The sequence below is a fragment of the Urocitellus parryii genome, chromosome 4 (assembly GCF_045843805.1).
Source record: "Urocitellus parryii isolate mUroPar1 chromosome 4, mUroPar1.hap1, whole genome shotgun sequence".
Taxonomy (NCBI): Eukaryota; Metazoa; Chordata; class Mammalia; order Rodentia; family Sciuridae; genus Urocitellus; species Urocitellus parryii.
Window position 1 is genome coordinate 139726904 of NC_135534.1, and position 17023 is coordinate 139743926.

Genomic DNA, 17023 nt, shown 5'->3' on the forward strand with positions numbered 1-17023 from the left:
GAAGAGTACTTAATTGGAGTGATGTTTCTTGAGGAACCCCTCTTCTATTCCTACCCCATGGTAAAGGTCTTAATAAAACACCAACATACTAAAAATATTTGGCTTCTAGTTTAACCTTTTCAGGGACACTCATGATTGTGTCATTCAGTAAAAAACTTATAATTCTTAAATATGTATTTTAATCTGCCACCTCATCCATTAGCCTTTACCATATGTATTAAATAAATGTGTTAAAATTAGGTGTGGTAGTACATCCTTATAATTCCAGCAACTTTTGAGATGGAGAAGTTCAAATTTAGCCCCTGCAATATAGTAAGGCCCAGTCTCAAAAAATTAAAGACTGGGGTTGGAGCTCTGGCAAAGAGCCTCTTGATTCAAGCCCCAGTACCAAATTAGTAAATAAAGTTTGGCTCAAATTACCTGTTTAAACAAGCTTCTTCTTTTTTTTTTTTTTTTTTTTTTTTGTTAACTAGCAGCAGATTATTTGGTTGGAATGATTGTTTTATGGATGTGGGGCAACAGAATCAGTTTTATCATTGGCTAGATTATATCAGATGAGAATAATGTCACTTGAAACTTCAAAGGTTTAATAATGAATGCCTGCTTGAAGTTCACACTACAGGCATCAAAATGTTATGCTTTCATATTTAGGCATGGCTCTTTAGCATCTAAGTGATAGCCACTTTTATTTGAGGCTTTGATTGGAAGAGTGACTTGTGGATTAAAGAGTAGCAGTTGTTACTTGGTAAATTGGGCCCTATGAGGAGACCAAGCATCCCACTTACCACAGAACTCTCATGTCTTATTTAGTATAAAACATGTTATCACTGTGTTTCTCAATACTAAGAGGAGGATTACACCAAGAAAAGACAGTACATAATAAAACTATTAGACGAGTAAATATTCAGGTTGTGAAGTCAAATTAATCATTTTAAGGGATCTTCTACAACATGACTAATTCTAGACTCAGATTTTGTTGAAAGTTTTCTTAAAACAGGTTTTCTATGACTTAACAAAAATAGTATGAATCTAAAACTTTCCATTTTAAATGTTGTTCTTATTTCCTCTCTGGTTTTTCTGGGCGCAGGGGCTTTATCATTGAGGTATAACTCCAGCCCTTTTTATGTTTTGTTTTGAGATAGCCTTGCTAAATTGCTGAGGCTAGCCTCAAACTTGTCATCATCCTGCCTTAGTCACACAAGTCACTGGGATTACAGGCGTGTGTCACTGCGCCTGTCCTTGCTCTGATTCTTAAATACAATTTACTCAATGTTTTATAACACCTACCAAGAACAACTTGAAAGGTCTGGTTTAGGTTTAACCAAATGCAAATGTGTTTAAACAACTTGGAAATGGTATGAATTTGCTCCTAGGAAACGAGTATGTGAAAGATACGGGTCTCCATTATTGCAACTGGTTTATTTCTTTTGTGCATTTTAATAACAAATTCTTTGAGGAGTTGATTATTGGTTATATAATTCATGGTGATTCCTCTTAGATTTTTGAGATGGGCCACATGTATATGTCTGGGTTGTTTTCAACAACAATAAAATAAGAGTGGCCCTAAGAATATGAGAAGCAGGGTAGTAAGAAAGTACTCCACTCTGTCCAGGCAGGAAATAACACAAATGTGCCAGTGTCTGACTAAATGCTGATTAAGACATTTCAAACTCTACTTTTTGCCCAAGCTGGAGGAGTTTTTCTGACAATTATTCTCAACTGGGCAAGATTTTGTTTTGTTTTTTCCTGAAACTGCTCATTTTCTTTCCATATTTTTATTGATGCATTATAATTACACATAATGGTGGGAGGGGAGAGTGTTTTTTAAAAGACCCCTATTAAGCTATAGGAATCAGAAGGGAATATTTGATAGAATTGATAATTTTTTATGTAAAGCAATGTGTTATAAAATATGAGCATTTTAGACATTTTTGTTGCACAAGTGATCAAAGGCAAACGTATATTCAATGTTGACAATCATGAAGAATTGAACAAAATAACTTGGCAATAGGTAATTAGTTAAACCAAAGTATACCAAAGAAGGAATCTTATAAATCATTGAAACAGATACAGAGAAATCAAGGGAAACTGTCTAAAATATACAGTTAACTAAAACTTACAGAATGTTGAATTGATATCATTTTAATTTTAAGAATATTAGATATTCAGCCAAAAAATTAGAGAAATATATACTAAACTATCATGGGGATAGTCTCTCCATTATAAATACCTATAATGATTAAAAGTTTTATAGTAATCCTTTATTATTATTGCACTCATAAAGTAAATTTAAAAGAAAAATTACCATTAAGAAATTTTATAGAACCATATTTTTTTCTAAAAGACTGATCCTTCTTCAGCTCAACTAAGCATTTGATTTCTGACATTGACCAAAGGAGAATTTGAGTCCATTGACCTTTTCCACATACCTTATCCTCTGGCTGTGAGTGTTAATGAAAGTGGGAAAATTATCACCCTTAAAAAAGTCCAAATGGATTTACTTTATTAACGTTAGAAACCTAGATTCTATGATGAGCATATAACATTAGATTTTTCTTCCTGTAAACAGTAGCAATTTTAATGGGTCATACAATTGTAAAAGTAGAAATTAATGCATTCTCCTTACAGAAATTGTAAATATGAGTTGAAAAGACAATTATTTTTAGATCCTCCAAACTATGAACATGCACTTATAATTTTTTCCATTGTCTTCATTTTTACAACTGTGATTACACTCTGAGCGATTTTGCATCCTGTCTTCATTTGGCACATAACCACATTGTTTTAAAAAATTCCCCTGTAAAAAAAACATTTTAATGGCTATATAATATTTAGCAGAGCTTGACATTTGTTTCTAAGTTGTCATTAATATTAGAAACTGCTTAGTGAATAACTTCATGCACAAAATTTTTTATTCTGGTTTCTTTTTTGGTGATTGAAAGTGAGACTACTGTTTGAGGATGTCAAGATTCCTGATATAAATGGCTAAATTGCTAGTTCTATTTTACACACCCGTAAGTAATGAGAAAGCATGCCTGCTTCATTACATCTTGTCTTATATCCATTCATCTGTGGGGGTCTTATATCCATTCATCTGTGTAGAATTGATATTTTAATTTTAATTTTTTTGTTTTGGTTCCCAAGTTTATTCAAAAATTCATACAAAATATTCCGGATGAAAGTTTAAAATTAAAAAATTCTCATCTTCCCTTTTCTCATCCAGGTTAATCTGAAAGTAACTTAGTTAACTCTGCTGTTAGTGACTACTCTTCCAGTCACATAGATTATTCCTCAAATCTTTTGGTGAGATATTTCAAGTACCTCAGATGTAATAATGATCTCGCTCTTGATGCTTTCAATGGTTATAACCCTTCCACCAAGATTCCCAGCTTTTCTGTTCATTTTGATTCTTTCTCAGAGAAACTGCTCGAGATGGCAGTGTCTATGATTCCATCTTGTACGGGGTGGGTGCAGTCAAAAGTGAACTTCAGAACGTGCTTTTTTGGGTTAGTGGGGAGGTACTGGGGATTGAACTCTGGGGCTCTGAGCCACATCCCCAGCCCTAATTTGTATTTAGAGACAGGCTCTCCACTAAGTTGCTTAGCAAACTTGCAACCCTTCTGTCTTCCCAGCCCCTGGAATTACATGAGTACACCACCATGCCCAGCTCTGCTGCTTTTTTTTTTTTTTTTTTTTTGCCCCATTTTGCCACAAGTTTTCCTGAGTGCCATAGAGGCAGAAAGGGATAATAGTCAAATTTTTAAAAATAGAAAATGAGTGAAATTAATTTGTTTAATCCAATATGTCCAAAATAGTGTAGCTTCACATGTATTTAGTAAAAAACATTGAGATATTCTACATCCTTTATCGGTACTATCTTGGACGTCTTAGAACACATCTCAAGACTAGTCGCATCTCAAGTGCTCAATAAAAATATGTGGCTATTGGCTCTTCTCTTCATAGCAAAGCCCTAGTTGCTAAGACATCTTTTGGGGGAGGAGTGGGGTGAATTAACAAGGATTGAACTCAGTGACACTTAACCACTGAGCCACATCCCCAGATATATATATATTTTTTTACTTTTATTTATTTATTTGTTTTTGATAAGGTTCTCGCTACATTTCTTGGAGTCTTGCTAAGTTGCTGAGGCCGACTTTGAATTTGTGATCCTCCTGCCTCAGCCTCCCAAGCACTAGGATTATAGGCATGTGCCACTGTGCCCAGCTAAGACAGGCATCTGGACCTTAGATAATTGTCACAGCTAACCAAATCTGCCCAATGATGGGCAGCCTTTATATAACCCCCCCCCAGGTTAGTTTGAACAAAATACAGGATTTCAAATCATAAACAAGTTAGTCGTTCAGTGGCATGCATTTGTAAAGCCAAGTATCAATGATTACATCTTTAAATGGGCTGGTTGTATGACATCTAGTAGAAACCAAATTAAACAGTTGTTACAAGGGGATTCTCACGATATGCATTTGTGGGTGGCTATGTCATCTTCCAGGAAGCCAAAGGGAGATGATCTGAGACGAATGCAAGAATTTGTTGCTCTCATTCTCAGAAGCCAATCGAGAGGAACAAACAGATTCTCTGAACAACTTCCTATGGCCTTAATGTGCCATGTGTGAGCAGGATAAATGAAATTTTGTGTGGTTTGGGCTTTCACAGAGATCAAGAGCTAGCACACCAGACAAGAATCTTCTGAATTACTAACTTGTTCATTCTAGAACTGAGAAAATTGTTTTTATTTGTTCTAATTAGTTATACATGACAATGGGATGCATTTGGTACATCATACATAAATGGAGTAAACTTTCCATTTATCTGTTGTACATGATGTAGATTTACTCTGGTCACATAATCATATATGCATATATGGTAATAATGCCCAATTCATTCTAACATTCCTACCCCCATGCTCCCTTCACTCCCTCTGATTAGTCCAAGATACATATATTTTTCCCCCTACTCCTTATTGTGAATTGTCATCTACATATCAGAAAACATTCAGCCTTTGATTCTTTGGGATTGGCTTTTTTCACTCAGCATAATATTCTCCAATTCCATCCATTTAGTGGCAAATGCCGTAATTTCATTATTTTATAAGGCTGAGTACTATTCCACTGGAAATATACCACATGTTCTTTATCTATTCATCTGTTGAAGGGCATCTAGCGTGGTTCCATGGTTTAGCTATTTGAACTGAGCTACTATAAACACTGCTGTGGCTGCGTCACTGTAGTATGCTGATTTTAAGTCCTTTAGGTATAAACTGAGGAGTAGGATAACTGGGTCAAATGCTTTCTTAGGCATCTCCATTCTGCTTTCCATAGTAGCACCAATTTGCAGTCCCACCAGCAATATATGAGTAAACCGTTTTCCCCACATCCTCGTCAATATTTATTATTACTTGTATTCTTGATAATTACTGTTCTAACTGAAGTGAGATGGAATCTCAGTGTAATTTTGATTTTCATTTCTCTAATTGCTACAGATAATGAACATTTTTTCATATATTTGTTGACCATTTCTATTTATTCTGTGAAGTGTCTGTTCAGTTCTTTTACCCATTTATTGGTTAGGTTATTTGGGTTTGAGGTGTTGAGTTTTTTGAATTTTTTACATATCCTGGAGATTAATACTCTGAGGTGCATGTGGTAAGATTTTCTCCCATTCTGTAGGCTCTCTCTTCACATTATTAGTTGTTTCCTTTGCTGTGAAGAAGCTTTTTAGTTTGATTCCATCCCATTTAATGATTCTTGTTTATACTTCTTGCACTTTAGGAGTCTTGTTGAAGAATTTGGCTCCTAAGCCAACATGGTGGAGACTTGGGCCTACTTTTTGTTCTAGTAGGCATAGCGTCTCTGGAGTACTGAGAAATTTTGAGTTTTATGAGGACAGGTTGTCAGATTTCATGTTATAAGATATAGAACATTACTTGAAGCCTCTCCTCCCAGTGACAAGACACACCTTAGAACACTTGTAACTGTTCTGAAGTGAAGAACACATTTTTCATTCCAAGGAAAGTAATGAAGTAGATGGTGGTCAGATACTGCCTTTAAAGTTTGTGACTCAAACACTGCATGACTCTGGAAGAGTTAGCTAATGTTGAGTATGATTGCCTCCATCTATATGGACTTCATGGATTAAAATGATGATGTATGAAATTCATTTATTTAGTAGTGTTAAGTACAATCCAGGGGCTTGATGCAGGTTGTTATTTTCACACAACTAATAACCTATACAAAAGACTTTATTCATAGATATAAAAGAATACAGATTCTGATCTGCGAAGTATAAACAGTTCTTTGCAATCAACTGAAACTGATTTGTGAAATGGAAATGCAATACCAACACTAGGTTTTCTGCAATGCTGAAAGCTCTCCACCTGGAGTCCATAAATCTCCAAAATTACATGCAAATTTTGGAGGTTTCAAAGAGATCCAGGATTCCAAGAAGATCCAGGATCTAAATCGTTATCTTGTGGAGACACTTAAGTATATTAAGAGGGAACTAGGTGTTACACAAGCCAGGAATACCAAAATCTGCCTTGATTCTCTGAGACAACATTAGAAGAAAAACAGTACCTTTTCTCTTCTTGCTAGAGACAGCAACAGTGGTAGCATGGGTTGAAGGAGAAAATGAATTGGCGAGGCACAGAACAGACCTAGTCATCTGGTTGGTCCTTTTAAAAATGATTGTGCCATTTTAGTTTGCTTTTTTCTGATATTCTCTTTTACTCCTTTCTAATTCACACCAGAGTCTCCAGACCTCATGCTTTGTGTGATGTGTGTATTTGCAAGCCAAGAAATGTGAATTTCAAAAGTGTTCTCTTACATAGTGCTTGTTTTAACCTTGTCAGTTACAATATCTTCTCATAGCCTTGACTGAATACTGTTTTGTGTGATGAACAGAAACCAAACCACCTCTACATTGTTGTTTCTAAGGCTATAGAAAAGTTGAAGTGCAGTCTGAAGCTGCTTGAGACAACAGCACTTTCTCACTGGGTGATCCCTCTTCTGGCATGCACTTTCTCCCTGAGCCTGTGTGCCAGCCAGCTATTGCTGGAGGGATGTCTTAGAAGCAGTCTTTGAAACTCTTCTAATCCTCATAATCCCTCCTAATCCATTGATCCACACACTGAAAATGGATGAGATTTACTTAAATCATGCCTAAGAGTGGAAAGGTAGCCTAAATCTTTTAGCAAACTCGTCCTCAAACCTGTGGATTACCAAAATCAACTGGAGAGCTACACACACACACACACACACACACACCACACACACACACACACACACACACACACACACGAGTCTCAATTCATTTCCATTGAATCAGAATATGTGGGACAATCTGTAACTGACAATTCTCTTTGTGGTTCTGTTAACCATCCAGATTTGGAAAACACAACTTTAGAATATATGTATCCTTTCCCACAAACCAGACCCATGAAATAATAAGAGGTGAACTTGAACAGACCAGCAACTTCCTTAGTTACTTATGTACTTGAACTTGTAAACATAGCTTCCTGTGCTGATGTATTTTCCTGACTTCAAAGTGCAGGTGTACATGGAACTGCATTAGAGTATTTTACAAAATATCAACATAGTGCCAAGTCCATTTCAATTTTAATCTTATGCTTCCTCAATGCATAACTCAGTCATTTCACCTAGAAACAACTTCTGAAAAGTAATCACTTAATCACACCACTCCTTGGAGTTCACTGAAATGCTAATAAAATTCAAATGAGTACTCCACCCATTTTACCCATTTGTTTATTGATGCCCTTTTATTTACCATCCTTGAAGGAAAGCTACTTAAAGCTTTTTAAATCATTTTTCTACTGCATTATGTGAATTATCTAGAAAAGTTGAGCGGGGAATCTAGGACAAAGGAAAGTAGACAGTGCCCAGCATACCCACTGTCAGTTTTCTGGTACAACCAGAATCTTGGTCAAAAGCATTTCAGGGGGCTGGGGTTGTGGCTCAGTGGTAGAGCGCTTGCCTCGAACGCCTGAAGCACTAGGTTCAATCCTCAGCACCATATAAAAATAAAGGTATTGTGTTCACGTGCAATTAAAATATTTTTTTTAAAAAAAAAGCATTTTAGAACAGTGGGCACCTATAGAGCAAAATGTAAGTTCATCACCAAAACATGAACATAAACATTACTACTGAGATCTTGGCTTCATTTCTCTAAATGCAACCCAGAGACACAAGAGAACATACTAAGAAATGCAAAATGTTGGAATGGAATTTTAGTCCCAAGAGACACAGGGTGAAGTCATTTAGCTAAGTGTACCTCATGACCTCCCCAGGAATGTAGCCAGGGAACCAGGGCTGGTGTGAGGCAGAGGTGACCTTAACAGAAGTGGTTGAGCATCATTGAGAAATGTCATAGGAAAAAGCTGTTTTCTGACAGTTTCAGTTCCTCATGAAATGATGTCTAACTGGTGGCTGCTATGGTCTGAATGTTAATGTCCCTGTTTCAAAATTCATATATTGAAACCTAATTGCCATTGTGATGGTGTTAAGAGAGGAGGCCTTTAAGAGGTGATTGGAGCACAAGGACAGAGTCCTCCTGAGTAGGGGTAATGCCCTCATAAAGGATCCCAGGGAGCTGCTGCTTTGTCCACCATGAAGGGCTGCAGCGTGAGGATAGGCTTCACCAGGCACAGAATCTGCTGGGCCCTTGATCTTGCACTTCCCCACCTCCAGAACTGTGAGAAATAAAGCTTTGTTAGTAAGCTACCCAGTTTATGGTTTTTTGTTATAATAACCTGAACAAATTGACAGTGATATTCCAAGGTGGAATTCCCATCCCAAATGCAAAACAACAGATTTGTTTGGCATCAAAATCCAACCTGGTCCATGAAAATTGTCTTTTATTTGCCCTGTTTTCCAGATATGAAATGATTCCTAAGAAGTACTGACTACTATGCACTTTTTAGCTTGTAGTAACATTCTAAAGGTCCTAACAAACACTAAAACCTCAATGATCTTTCCTGTCAGACATCAGTACAAAAGGATGTTTTCTGTACTATAGTTTGTATAGTGTCAATAATTGCCGAAGTCTGGCTGGGCACAATTCAGGAGCCACTTGTCAAAAGAAACGAACTTTATTTTTAGAACCACACACCACACCACACAGCTCTTCAGGAAAACCCTCAGAGCCCAACTGCCACCACCGGCTTACCCCAAGCCTCTCAACCTCCCCCACCCCTCCTGCTTTTGAGGCCGATTGACTGGGTTGCATGGGCAGAGTCAAAAAAAGTCTCCCAATGTGCAGCTCCATGGTCTGAAAGGGCGGGGAAACAGCCCAATGAGCATCACCTCAGAGGAGCCAATCAGTTGGCAGCTAGAAGTTTGCTGGGGCCGCTGTGAGCCAATCATCAGCTGGCAGCTGGAAGTTTGCTGGGGCCCCTTCGGCTGTGGCTCTCAACAAATAATAAACCTTTTGCTTTTATTGATGCATTAAAATTATTCATAATAGTGGTATTTTGTTACAATTCATCTTTGCACACAATAAAACAATATAATTTGGCCATTCTCATTCTAATGTCAGTAATATACTTAATGTCTCAAAAGATTACAGTTAACTTATAGTTTGTTGAAGTGGCTATTTTGACTCATAGAAGAAAAATAAAAAGTGGTGATGTAAAACATAATCTTTGACATTGTGTATAGTCTCTTTTGGGGTTGGAGATTCTAAAGGACAAGAATGTTTCCTCTCTAGTAGAGTTCAAGTTTGTGTATTTATACAGCTTTCACATCCAGGGGTTTATGAGCTCCTTGGACCCTGTGTCTATCACCAATGCCTAACGGTATTTTGCACAAAGTAGAAACATAAAGATGGTAAAGATGTTTTCTCTCTCATAAAGCCAAGCTTCATAGTAAGTGAAATCTATAGGTTTCTTGGAGCTACCATTCATTATCATAAACTTGGTTTCTTGAAACAATTGAAATTTATTCTCTCACTGTTCTGGAAGCTGGAAGTCTAGAATCAAGAAGTCAGGGGGCTGGGGATGTGGCTTGCCTGGCATGTGTGGGGCACTGGGTTCGATCCTCAGCACCACATAAAAATAAAGATGTTGTGTCCACCGAAAACAAAACTGAAAAATAAATATTAAAAAAATTCTCTTTCTCTTAAAAAAAACAGTCAGATGAATGATGTGACTCTACTTAATGTACAGCCAGAGAAGTGAAAAATTCTCTTCCCTTGTGTACAATGAATCAAAGAGCTTTCTACTGTCATGTATAACTAATTAGAACTAATTTTAAAAAAAGAAGAAGTCAGCAGGGTTTGTTCCTTCTAGAGGTTCTGGGGGTAGAATCCATTCTATGCCTGTCAAGCTTTTTAGTGGTTTTCAGTCTTTTCTTCCTTCCCTCCTTCCCTTCCTTCTTTCCATTCCTTCCTTCCTTCTTTCCTTTCATTTGTTTGTTTATTTTGCAGTGCGGGATTGAACATTGGGCCTTGTACATGCTAGGCAAGCCCTCTGTTTCTCAGCTACATGTTAGTTATTCTTGAAAGTCCCTAGCTTGTAACTATATCACTTCAATCTCTGCCACTGACTTCACCACCATCTTTCTGAGTGTCTGTGTGTCTCTATATCCAAATCTTTTTCTTCTTAGGATGAAAGTCATTGGATGCAAAACCCACCCTAATCCAGGCTGACCTCATCTTACTTTTATGCTGTCTTCAAAGATGCTGTTTTTAAATAGGTCACATAATGAGGTTTAGGACTTAGAGAAAATCCAACCAACGGCATAACTAATATAACAAGAACTGAGATGCATGAACCAAGAATCTGACTTTAACTATTATAATATGATACAGAAAGAACAAATCAGTTGATTATAATCCAATTATTTTTAACATGAATTTTAGTTTTACAGAATTTATGAACAGTATTAGCCACAGATAAAGAGTACATCCATGTATAACATTTCCATGACATAATGGATTAAATAAAAAAGCAAATAGCTCTCTTTGAGAAGAAATATGATTGTGATCATGAAACATTTCATTTCCCGTGGTTGTAAAAAATATTGTCATTCGTTTTCAATGTTGAAACATACTAGGACAGATTTGGAGAAAAAGGATCTCTGCCTATTTAGCGGGAACAATGCTAAGCACTCATACCAATGAAGATTCTCCCCATACCCAAACGCTTGTCAGCACCTCTGAACACTTTTTCAATGAGTCCCTACCCTTAGGCCTGTCCTGTAAGTCTAGACTTAGCAAGAATTCTGTTAAAACAGACTTTAGCTATAGTCTCCTGTTTCAATACCTGTTTGCACTCAATATCTGAGCAATTTCCTCATCACCCACAACCACCAGCTGATGTCTGATTACCCTGGCTTGTCTGCAGCAGGAATCACATAAGGTGGATTAGCCAGAATCTCTCCTGACCTCTCGTGTTTCCTTATCCATCCAATGACCAAAGTCCTACTTTTCCTTGTTGTATTCAAGGGTGAATCCAATCTCTTTCCACTACTGTGACACTCCATTGCATATTTCCTATACCTTCATGATAGTCCTGAATAAAGTCTTGTGTTGCAATTTTAACAAGTCTTATGGATAATTTTCTCTCTAACACCACCTTAGTTCATCTTTCCCAGAATGCTGCAAGATAATCACTAGGTTTTCTTGCAGTTAGCTGTGTCAGAATCTGCCTAACAAACTGAGGGTGGAAAAAATGAAAGCCACTTATATTTTTAGTCCCTAAAAACATTCTGCTTGCGTCTCTTTTCTCCTGCTTCTCTGCTAGGGTGATGGAGAGCTGCCTGACAATACCACCATGTGACATAAGTAGAGAATGAGATTTCACTTGTGCCCCTGGCTTGTGGCCCACTCACTAATGCAGGTGGGTGGATCATGCAAGTTTATAATATCATCTAACTAAAAGAAATTAGTTTGTATTTTTTTCATGATGGAATTTATAAGAAAAATCCAAAGTTTATATGAAGGAACAAATGTGCAAAATCAGTTAAGACAAATTTGCAAAAGTTATGGATAATGTCCAACATCTGTTTGGTTCTGGAAGCTGGGAAGTCCAAGAGCATGGCACCTGCACTTGCTCAGCATCTGGAAGCAGACTCCTACTGCATCAGAACCCAGTGGAGGGATCACATGGAGAGATAGTTGTATGCACTTAAAGCCCCTGGAGGCAAAGATATGTAGTCATCATATTCCTCAGAACTTTTCACAGCACATGATTCATCATAATGTTATATTTCTTTAGATCCGGAATCTAATCTCCTTCAAAACTCATTACAAAGCTGGTCACAGTGGCACTTGCTTGTAATCTCAGCAGCTCCAGAGCCTGAGACAGGAAAATTGCAAGTTCGAGGCCAGCCTCAGCAACATAGTAAGACCCTATCTCAAAATAAAAAATAAAAAAGGGGCTTGGGATGTAGCTTGATCGTAAAGCACCCCTGGGTTCAATCCCAAGTTAAAAAAAGAAAAAAAAAAAAAAAACAAGAAAGAAAACAATCACTGCAAATATTTTTTTCTACCTATCACTACTTGTAATGAAAATTCATTATTTTACATTTTTTTAACTACTTGAAAGAAAAAATAAGAAACAAAACCCAGAAAGCACCTCTCATGTGTTAAACTTTCTGTTGTCAAAAAGGTAAAACTTAATATGTTAGAGGAAAAAAAAATAGTGACTATGCACTCCAAATTTGGGGAACTATCTAATAAAGTTAGCAAAGTATCCTCATTGTCTACCAACAAGTTATTGTTTAGTTTATTCACGTAAAGCTTATCAATATGTTGAAAAAACCATCTAGCAGGAACTCATCAGTTCATGCAATATTCTTAAAAGGAGAAAGAGTCTCCCTGGCCCCAGTGTAGCTAATCTAGATAAGTGGCTATTTAATGACTAGCCAAACTCAGAATGAAGTGGGAGAGATCACCACTGGACATTTAGGAAATACCAGTCCAGTTGTGACAGCTGGGAAACAGCAGGAGGTTTGTGGGCTGTGCAGCTGGGGGAACCTTCAGCAAAATGAATAGGTAAGAGGAACAATTACAGCTGACAGATCAGAACAGCCTGCTCAGATAAGCTAAAAATGAGCCAGACCTTTGGGATCATGACAATTCTGACAAGAAGTTTGGAAAGGATAATCCATGGAACACTTTGTTCATCCACAACTGTTCATTTGAGTCCACCGAGACTTGATATTTACAAATAGATATTTTGTTATTTGTTTTCAGTGCTAGAAATCAAATCCAGGGCCTCGTGCCTGCTAGGCATAATATATATTCTTAATTGACACAATAATTGTATATATTTATGGGGTGTAGGGTGACATTTCAATACACGTAGACAATGAATAATGATCAGATGAGGGTAACTGGCAACTCACCTCAGTTATATATCATTTTTTCTAATGTCAGAAACATTCAAAATCCTATTTATTAGTTATTCTGAACTAGTCAATTAATTGTTGTCAGCTATAGGTATGCTACTGTGCTACAGAATATTAGAAGTTATTTCTTCTGTCAAACTTCACCCCTGCCCATTCACCATCCTTTGCCCACCCCCTCTCCTCTATACCCTTCTCCTTTCTAGAATGAAGACATATCTCCTTAGAGCTCAGAAACTCTTCTAAAGTCTAAGGTGGGAATAGTTTGTGCTTGCTAAGCATGACAAGAGTGTGGCAAAGATTTCAAAGACTATTCCCACTGCAATCCAACTTTGCCAAATCCTTTAGAAAAAATGCAAAGCAATTCTTGTGCTGATCACAACTCATTCTTATCCAGCACCCCACTTCCAACATCTTATATTTTTAATCTAGTAAGCTCAATTGTTGCTATTAAGTCAATTTAATTTCATTCTAAATGTTATATAATTCATTCTTTTCTTTTTTATTTAATGGATGAATGAAGTATTTAAATTTTAGTTTTAATAATATTTTACCAAGCATGTACACAAATGTTAAAAATAAATTTGCATGCTCCTGGCATCCCAAGGTAATGTTACCAGAACTTGGAAATATCAGAGAGTCACTAGAAGCAAGTTGAGAATAATAAGGATCAGGTGTGCACCACTGTGCCTGGCTCAGTTTGGATCTTGAATGTCCTCCAAAGGCCTGTGTTGGCTTGGTCCCCAACCTATGGTGCTAATTGAGAGGCTGTAGAATCTCTAGAACATAGGTACTCGGGGAGTAAAATCAGGTCATTGGGGGTGTGCCCTCAAAAGATATATCGGGATCCCAGTCTCCTCTTCCTTCTTTCTTTCAACTTCCTGGCCACCGTGGAGTGAATTGTTTACATCTCCAAATTCTGCCACCATGATATGGTGCCCCATAATAGGCCCCAAAGCAATGGGCCAACTGACCATGGGTTGAAACTCCTAAAACTGTAAGCTAAACAAAACCTTCCCTTTTTAAGTTGCTTATCTCAGGTTTTTGGTATAAGAACAGGAGACTGACTAACACAGTTATTTCACCTTTCTTAAAGAGGATGGCTGTCCTTTCCCTGGATGGAACCTGGATGACCTCCACAAAGCCATGAAGCCATTGTTCTCCATCACCACAGAGACATCTTGGGTCTTTGACTTATTTGGCCTCCATTTCTGTGCCAGCGTTTTCCTTCCTCATTTTTTCATCAATCTCCACAGCAGAACATTTTCCTTTCCCAGGGAGTTCCCATCCTGAATTACCCATCTCTCCATCAGTTGTCAGTGAGAGTCTATTAAATGGCCAGTCTTGAAATCCTTCTGATGATGAAAAATAAAAATAAACTTGTGAAACAACTCCTGCACATTCAAGTCTCTCAGTTTCATTTGCTTTTTCTCTGCTCCAAGGTTTGGCTATAGATGCAGACTGGGTTTCAGTGACAGATGGCAGAGGATAATCTTTCATTTTGCTATAAAATTAGACCTCACAGGGGCCTGAAAAAGACCTTTCTCTGCAAAATTGGTGGCTTTATATTTCCTTGCTTTTAACCAGGTGGAGAAAGCTCTTTTCTAATTTTTGAGATAGAAAGCATGTCTTTCCTTTTAGAATAACCCATCTTATAAGACACTAAGAGGAGGCTGCTCTCTCTACTGTTTTATTTATGCTGCTGTGAGTGCTTCGTGCATTTTAATTAATGATGATTGGACTTGCTTGAGCCCAGCAATAAATAAGAAAATGGGGCTATTAAAGATAATCCAATAAACAAACCCAAGAAGAGCTGTCTCCTGGTGTTTTTCATTGCTATTTTTAAAGAGGGCAGAAGATTAAATGAAATACAATGCTGAAATTAATTTTTTAGGTTGATAAGCAAGGACTAAACATGAAGAAAAATGCCTTTTAAATCTTTTACTGGCTAAGAAGTCGCAGGTTTATATCCAGATGAAATATTCCTTGTATTCTATGAACAAGTTGGGCCAAAGGGGGTTATGATCTAATGAGTGGAGCACTCTTGTATTACATATCATCACAGAGAGAGGGACAATTCTGAAGACAGATGGCTCCCAACCTTGATCACTAGAGGGCAAAGACACCAAAAGACAAAAGTATCAATAGGACAAATCCTGGATGTTTTGTGATCATAAAGAGAAAGTAAAGGCAGAATTAGACAGGCAGTCAGTATAGGTAGGTAAATCGAGTCAGGTCTGACCAAGGTGGCCAATTTTGAGTAAGTCCAGCAAATTGGAGACTGTCCCCCGAGGGACTGAAATGTTAATTCCTTCAGAGTTCTTCCACCACCCTTAAGGAGAACCTGCCCCTGCTCCAACCTGTTGCCAAGGTAACCGGCCCCAGGAATTGCCCCTCCCTACAGGGAGCTATAAGGTTGTTAAGGTGTCCTTGGCTGCTCCATCCTGCCCTTCCCCCTTCACCCCACCTGTTTCCCACCTGTGGGCCATCCCACCCAGCATTCCTGGGCTCTGTACTTAGGAAGGAGAAAGATAAGAGGAAGAGGGCAGGAGAACAAAGGAAGCCTAGAACTTATAAAAAGGGCAGAACACCTCGCTTCTTGGGATACCAGGATACCAGCTAGGGCCCCCTTCTCCCTCTCGGGAGAAATCTATGTTACCCCTTTTTAAATAAACCCTGCTCTATATGCCTGCCTGGGTGTGCTTCTCTAATGTTCAAACTTCAACATGTGAGGAAGCAGGACTCGTCACTGTCATCAGTGGTATCAAAAGGACAGATGGTTACAATTATGGAGAGAGAGAGAGAGAGAGAGAGAGGAGAGAGAGAGAACGTGATCACAGAGTGAAGGGAATGTTAAGGGAAGAAAAAGTCTGTGCCTGATGTTTGGGCAAAGTCACCACATAAGAAGGTGGTTCCCTCACATTTGGGTTTGGGGGACAATTGTAAAAGAGCACTGCACTACATAAAGGAGAATGGGCCCCCCGAGTGGCTTTGAATAATAGTGCTGCCCATTGTCTTTTGTGTGGCTTTGCATAATGGTACCGATGGAAAACATGTACAGTAATACCAGGCGACCTGGATTCCATCAGAACGCTGAACAGAGGCAAGCCATTGCTGCACACGTCAGCCATCTGTGTTAGTCAGCTTATTGTTGCTGTGACCAAAATACCCAATAAGAACAACTTAAAGGAAGAAAAGTTTATTTGGGCTCATGATACTGATAGCACCAGTTATCAGTGGCGAGTCCTGCTTCCCCATATGTTGAAGTCTGAACATTAGAGGAGCACTCTGAGACAAGCATATAAAGCAGGGTTTATTTAAAGAGGAGTAACATAAACTTCTCCCATGAGGGAGAAGGGGGCCATAGTTGGTATCCTGGTGTCCCCAGAGGTGAGGTGTTCTGCCCTTTTTATTTGTCCTAGGCCTCCTTTGTTCTCCTGCCCTCTTCCTCTTATCTTTCTCCTTCCTGTGTTTGGGACTAGGCCCAGGAATATTCAGGAATGAATAGGCTGACCCACAGGTGGGAAACAGGTGGGCTGAAGGGGGAAGGGCAGGATGGTGCAGCTCAGAACACCTTAATTAACAACCTCATAGCTCCCTATAGGGAAGGGCAATTCCTGGGGCAGGTTACCTTGGCAACAGGT